Source organism: Eleutherodactylus coqui, chromosome 3 (genome assembly GCF_035609145.1).
Source record: "Eleutherodactylus coqui strain aEleCoq1 chromosome 3, aEleCoq1.hap1, whole genome shotgun sequence".
NCBI classification, from domain to species: domain Eukaryota; kingdom Metazoa; phylum Chordata; class Amphibia; order Anura; family Eleutherodactylidae; genus Eleutherodactylus; species Eleutherodactylus coqui.
In genome coordinates this window covers 133,011,268-133,019,341 of record NC_089839.1, presented here as the reverse complement: position 1 = coordinate 133,019,341, position 8,074 = coordinate 133,011,268, and positions in this window count along the sequence as shown.

Here is an 8,074-nt window from a genome sequence, read left to right as displayed (position 1 = left end):
GTCGCGACAACATTCCCACCAACGCGGTTACTGTTAAGGTACATATTACCAGTCTGACTGGGGCATGCACTGTGGGCCGAAGCCCACCTGTATTGTATCTGACGTTAGCTCTGCTGAGCAGGGCACTGCAATTGAATACATTTATGTTCCGCCGGTGGGTTCCAGGGAGCCACCCATGCTGTGGGTCCACAGGGACTTCACATTACGGATTTGTACCTGCCAGTGTCTATGTATTAAAAACCCCGGTCAGACTGGGGCATGCAGTGTGGGCCGAAGCCCACCTGCATTTAATCTGACGTTACCTCAGCCGTGCTGGGCAATACAATGGGATTTATTTATGTAACGCCGGTGGCTTCCTGGGACCCACCCATGCTGTCGGTCCACACGGAGTTGTACCTGCCTGTGTCTACTTAAAAAGAACCCCAGTCTGACTGGGGCATGCAGTGTGGGCCGAAGCGCACCTGTATTTAATCTGACGTTAGCTCTGCTGTCCAGGGCCCTGCAATGGGATTTGTTTATGTACCGCCGGTGGGTTCCAGGGAGCCACCCATGCTTTGGGTCCACACGAACTTCACATTAGGGATTTGTACCTGCCTGTGTCTATGTATTAAAAACCCCGGTCAGACTGGGGCATACAGTGTGGGCCGAAGCCCACCTGCATTTAATCTGACGTTACCTCAGCTGTGCTGGGCAATGCAATGGGATTTATTTATGTAACGCCGGTGACTTCCTGGGACCCACCCATGCTGTCGGTCCACACGGAGTTGTACCTGCCTGTGTCTACTTATAAAGAACCCCAGTCTGGCTGGGGCATGCAGTGTGGGCCGAAGCCCACCTGTATTTAATCTGACGTTAGCTCTACTATCCGGGGCACTGCATTGGGACAAACTACAGGAGCAATACAGCGCTAATGAGACGTGCACAGCTACGCTAGCATTGGAGTCTGCTGTAGGCACGCGATTGCTGAGGGTTTGTGCAGAGGCCTATGTCCTGGGTGCAGTGAAAGTCCGCTTCCAGCCTAGGATTGCTGAATCTGTGGGCCGAGGCCTATGCCGTGGGCGCGGTGCAATTTTGCCATGTTTGGCCGCTCAAATCAATTTTTGGTTCATGTCTTGGGTTTCCTAGGACCCACCTATGCTGTTGGTGCAAACTTAGTTCCCATTGCGGTGTTTGACCTGTCTGGCACAAAGGCACTGACTGACTTAGGTAGGGGGCAGAGCGCAGACGGCTTTCCCCTTGCAGTGTGGATTGAGCTATGCGACACCTTGACAGAATGAATATTGTGTGGCACATGGATTCCCCATTGCTATGCCCACGTTTGCAGCTCCTGACGGAGGTGGCACAGGATTGGAGTTCTCATTGCTTCTGTACAGCATTGTGGGCTATCGCCCCGCCCCTTTTAAAGAGGGTCGCTGCCTGGCCCTGCCAACCCTCTGCAGTGTGTGCCTCCGGTTCCTCCTCATGGCAAACGCACTTATAAATAGACATGAGGGTGGTGTGGCTATGAGGCCAGCGTGTGGCATGAGGGCAGCTGAAGGCTGCGCAGGGACACTTTGGTGTGCGCTGTGGACACTGGGTCGTGCGGGGGGGTTGGGCAGCATGTAACCCAGGAGAAGTGGCAGCGGAGTGTCATGCAGGCAGTGATTGTGCTTTGTTGGAGGTAGTGTGGTGCTTAGCTAAGGTATGCCTTGCTAATGAGGGTTTTTCAGAAGTAAAAATTGTTGGGGGGGGGCCACTCTTGCCGCTATTGTGGCTTAATAGTGGGACCTGGGAACTTAAGATGCAGCCCAACATGTAGCCCCTCGCCTGCCCTATCCATTTCTGTGTCGTTCCCATCACTTTCTTGAATTTCCCAGATTTTCACAAATGAAAACCTTAGCGAGGATCGGAGATATACAAAAATACTCGAGTCGCCCATTGACTTCAATGGGGTTCGTTACTCGAAACGAACCCTCGAGCATCACGGGAAGTTCGACTCGAGTAACGAGCACCCAAGCATTTTGGTGCTCGCTCATCTCTAGTGATGATGTAAAACGATACAAAACGTACAATTTTTATTTTCTTTTTTAAAATCTTTTATTAAGCAATAGCTACATAACCATTACAAATCCAAGTCATCATGGAAGAAACAGAGCAGTCATTTCCTCAAGACCAAAAACTATCTACATCTACACAACCAAACAAACCACATTACATCTTCCCGGAGCCCGCGGCACATGTAATACAGTACACATATTAAAGAGATGATGAAAAATTTCAGTCTTTTTTCTTCTTTTTACAATGCAATTAGTAACGACTCTTAAATGCAGCTTAAAAAATATACACAAAAAGTAAAAATCTTACACATGGGTTATAGTATAATACATGCTGCGGCAGCCGCATATGACTGCATAACCAGTCTGTTTAGGGTTCTTTAGTGCACACACTGATCAGCTTGCATTTTAATAGAAAACAGAGAAGTCAAAGCAACGTGAGTAGAAAGAATGTGTAAAGATACAGTATCAAAGTGATTTCTTTCTGAAAATAGAGGTAAATAAAAACCAAAGTCTTTTCTGTAGCGGCATGCGATATCTTATACAAGGGTTATACAGGTAAAACGATTGGGCTCAGATGGTCACAGAACATTGTATGGGAGGTGTTTAAGTAATACATGTTTTCTTCTTTTCCATTTTAGTTCATGTGCAATGTGTGTGGAGGCCGTATGCAGTCCTATTGTAGGACGCAGATTACAATTTCTAGGAATCCGTGATATACCTGTGAACTAGGGGCAATTACCTAATGAATAGATGCTCCACAAATGATAGTATGTGTCTCTGCGTGTCATCGATTCGCAGCAAATACACAGGCTGCAAACTAGATGATCCAGGAGAACAGCTACCAATAAAGGACATGTTAAAAGTGAGCCAGGTTGCTTATTTTCTTTCCAAACCGAGACAACCATAAGATGTGAAGAACCGTTAAGAGTATGTTCGCACAGCAGAATTTTGCAGAGAACTTGATGCAGAATCAATATCAAATCAGCATCCCAAATTCACATGCAGAAAGAAAAAGTGTCTGGTCGGGAATTCCACATGTGGATTTGCCCATTCAAAAGGGCTAAATCAGTGTGCGGATTTACAGCAATACATATGCATAGCCACAGCTCGGCTATGGAATTCTGCTGTAGTTTCCTGAAAAAATACACATGGGATACTGCTGTGCGAACATCCCCCAAGGGTTGTGTTTAAACAATGCGAAGAAACACAACAGGCACAAAATGAAGATTTCATTCCTAAAAAAAAAATATATATAACCAATCCTTCATGCTGACGCGTCTATTCTTTTTACAATGTCCCTGGATTTGTCCTGTAGACACCGAGTAGCTGAGCGCATCATTCACAACTTGTGAAAAACATATTTGTGTGGCGCACAACTATAAATTTGCAGGATGCTATAGAAAGAGGTAAATGGAAACAGAGTCCGTTTGACTGCAGGGGTATGATGGGTAATAGAATAGAGAGCAGTACCTTCCACCTGCTTAAAAATGTTTTATTAGTAATCAGGAAAACAATATGTAAAGATACCCTTTACTGATCACTACAAAAGATCTAATCAACACAAAACTGATGGCCTATGCTTAGGATAGGCCATCATTATTAAATTAGTTGGGGTCTTACTCGCAACACCCCCACCTGCTGATCAGCTGTTTGAAGGGCCCATTACTTTTTACCAGGCAAAGATATGTACTTTTACTACCTGCTTTGCCTGGTGGTATAATAATATGATCTATTGGGAGCCATAACACTTGAGAGAACAGTCTTAGACTGCATCAAACCAAAGTTTTCATTGGAGGGGAAAATTACGGAACAACAGACTCTTGTACTGCAACTACATAATGTGAGCTAATTCATTAGAAACAGATAATGCTTGGAGTGGTCAGAGGCACGAGATAACCTGGCCACCAAGGAATGCGATGGATTAATACTATCAAAGCCGACACAAACCTGCAAATGACTGAACCAAAATAAGCCATAGAGAATATAACAGTGTAGAGAGGGCTGATCTGTAAAGCGTCCGAGTCAGCCTTAACTATACAGATAAAGATAGATAAGACAGCTATGCTGTACACATTGAAGTAGATGTGGCGCTCGTAGCTGATCTAAGGGGATGCCAGGAGTTGGACGCCCACAGTCTAGTATTGCTGGCCTAATTTAAGGCTAAACCGTCAATTTTAATAGAAAGCCGATAACTTCTCCAAAAACGAAAAGGATTTTCTTTTAGTCCATGTTCAGTTTGCTGCAATGTCCTCTAAGCCAAAGCCATACGTAGATCTTAGAGGAGTGAAGGTGCATTGACATGGGCAAGAAAATTGTATTCATGTGCTGCACAATGCAAGTCAAGCATGAGAATGTCAGGTGCGACTTACTATCGCCCATGTGAATGCAAACTAAGGTCGATGTCACACTGGTATAAGTGCATTTGCAAGCGCATTTGTTCCACGTACTTGTACAATGGGCGTTGTGTATTTACACATGCATGTATTTTACTGTACTTTTTGCACGCGTAAATCATGCACATTGGTGTGTGCAAAAAACACAATAATGCTCCCATTCATTGAAATGCGTAATTAGTTCAATATGCACCCTTTCTCTGTACAAATGTATTGAAAAATAATGCACGCTGGATATTTTTTTTGCACACACAAAATACGCTTATGTGAACGAATAGGTTTCAATTCACTGTATACTGTGGGCGCAAAACACTGCACAAATATGCTTGTGCAAATCCAGTGTAAGGGAGAGATCTAGTCTGCTTTTTTGTCAACTCCTGGCCTGTGTGAACGCAGCCCATTTCAGTTGACAGATGATATACTTGCGATTTACTCCAAAGACTCGGTCACCTATTAGCCTTATCTGCTAAGCTTACCAGCTAAAACTAGGTGACCCGCTGAGTCCGGCATTGGAAGTGTTATACTTACCTTTCCCTTCGCCCCCCCAATGTCAGAGCAGGAAGCTGACGCTCAATGCAATGAAGTAGTCCTCCTATCATGAAACTGAACAGGTAGACTACTTAACAGCACTCCTCACTGCATTGAGACGCGGCTTTTAGAGCTCACACTGGAGGAACGACAGGGAGGTAAGTAGAACTCTTCCATTCCTGGACTAAGCGGGTCACCTACTTTTAGCCCATAGGCTTAGATGATAGGACTAGAAGTAGGTGACAGACTAGCTATATTCTTTTTGAATCGCCACAAATCCCTCATCAATGCCAGTGACATTGCATGTATTGCACTAAAATGACTAAACAAGAGGAGTTGTAGATAACCCTATTAAGTCAACCGTTTCATTAGTATTTACAAACAGGTTGCCTCTCCATGACCACTAGAGCAGTAATAGATTCTGCTCACATCCAGATGAGATGGGGAGAGATACCTGATGTTCTGCGGATTGCTCGGCCCTAGTTAGAGATCATGTATTTACTTCCATGATTGGCCTTTATATGGCACTTGAATACTGATTGAGTGACATAACGCCATATGAGCAAATTATTCACACATTAGGTAAACTTTATACTGTTTTATAACATTGTATTTCTCAAATAGAGAAAAAAGGAGCAGTGCAGATATGTTGGCCTCCACCGTCCTTACATATTCTTTGCTAGTTTTACTTTTGGTACCCATTAAAACCCATAAAACATTAGACAACATAAACTGCTAATACTGCAAAGCAGAAAATGAAGCTGGAAAACTAGAAAGCTAAACAGTTAGCAGCTTCACCAAATTAGATCACTTCCACTAATTACACTAAACACCACAAAAGACTGAATAGTGAAATATTGAAGGATGAGTTATACCAAATTTACATAAAAAAACAATTAGAGAAAAGAAACCATACTTTAAATATTTTGTTGAAGAGCATTGAGCAACTGGATACTAAAACCTGTAAAGGGGCTGTCCAGGATTAGAAAAACATGGCTGCTTCCAGAAACAGTGCAAACCCCGTTCTCAGGTTTTGTAAGATATAGCATTTCAGTCCCATTCTATTTAGTGGTGCAGAGCCGCAGTACCTCAGACAACCCATGGACAGGTGTGGTGCTATATCAGGAAGATGGCAACCATGTTCACTCCCTATTTTCAATGCAAGAAATGGTCAAAAAGTCATCTTGACAAGGGTGGCCAAGTTCTCCCCTGAAAACCTAGGATGCCGTGATATTTCTTCCAAAATATTTCAAATTACTGGGGAAGCCAGGTCATAGGTGATCAAGTTCTAAAGTGCAATTAAATAGCTGACTTGTCATATGAACTATCATCCTCAGTGCAACATCTGCCATAATGCTGGCTATAAAAGCTGATTGCCCGTGAAAAGACGCTGGATATGGTACAATGAACTGATCGCCGTGCTGGCTTCACTTTAACCCCTTAGTGACCAGACTTTTTTTTCGGAATTTCATTTTTTTTCTCCCCCCTTTTAAAAAAATCGGAACTCCTTTATGTATTTGACGTAGCTATATGAGGGCTTGTTTTTTGCCGGACGAGTTGCATTTTTCAGTGGTACTATTTAATGTACCATATAATGTACTGAAAAACAAAACAAAAATCTAAGTGTAGGGAAATGGAAAAAAAAATGAAAGTCCACCATCTTTCGTTGCGTCTTGTTTCTACGGCGCACTAACTACAATAAAAATTACATGATAACTTTATTCTTTGGGTCAGTGTGATTACTACAATACCAAGCTTATATTGTTTTTTGTTGTTTTTTTTTTTGCTGTACTACTTGTATTTTTTTTCAAAGATATTTTTTTCTTATTATTTTTTGCTGTAATCTTCTGCACGCAATAGCTTTTTTGGAGAAAAAGTAGCAGAGAAGTGGCAGCATAAGATGATGTGGAACATGGACAGCACACCTTGTTTCTTCTGCTATTTGGCTTGATAAAGACCTCGTGGAGGTTGAAACGTTGCCTTTTTAAACTTTGAAACAATAAAATGTTCCTTTAACTAAAGAAGTTTTTTTCACTTGCATCATCTTATGCTGCCACTTCTCTGCTACTTGTTCTCCATATATCTAAAGGGGCATTTGTCCATAACCCCGAAGTTGGCTCTGCATTTGTTTTGACCAGTTGCGGTCCTTTTTGTCTCTGCCCCCTATAAGTAATTTTTCTGCGGGGGTCCTCTTTAAGTGCCATGGCCCTTTGTTTTTTGATCTTGCGCAATAGCTTTTTTAATTTTCTGTGGACATAGTTGTGCGAGGGCTCACTTTTTTGTGGGACGTCCTCTAGTTTGCTACTATTTTGGAATGCATAGGACTTTTTGTTACATTTTTTCTTGGAGACACGGTGACCAAAAAAAGCGCATTTCTTGCCTATTTTTGTTTCTGATGATATATTTATTGTGCGGGGTAAATAATGCGTGCAAAAGTTTATCTTGGGCCCCACCCAGCTTCTTTTAACCCCTTAACACAGAGGCGTAACCTGAAGCTTCTGGGCCCCAATGCAAAATCTGTAACTGGGCCCCCAACTATAATGCTTTATTCATAGTACTGGGCTATATGGAGAAGAGACTCCCTACATGGAGAAGAGAGGCCTTATGGGTCCCTTAAGGCTCCTGGGCCCAGGTGCAACCGCATCTCCTATAGTAAACGCCAGTGACATCGCATGCATTGCACTTTAAATTTCAATATAGATTTTTAAAGTAACATCTGACAGCAAAAAAGGCAAAATAAACTCTCATGAAAATGTCTTGAAATGTGGCATTTTTCAGATAAACAAGCCTGAAGGGGGTTCATTTTTTAAAGAAAAAAGTTGTAAGCACTACATAAACTGTAGACCTTTCTACCTGCAATTTACTTGCATGTGGTGTGAGCATAATTTCACTTGCCAAAATTCTGAGACTACAACCAACGGCCACAGTGTTAGGCCTTAGTCAGACGGGCGTTTTTTCGTGTGATTTGCGGATCGCATGACGGATCCGCATCCGCAAATCGCGTGACTGGGGCCCGAAAATCGCCCGAAAATACTGCTCCTAGCCGCGTTTCAATAGAAACGGGCCGGAGCTGTCCAGCGCATTGCATTCAATGGAGCCGGCAATACAGCCGACTCC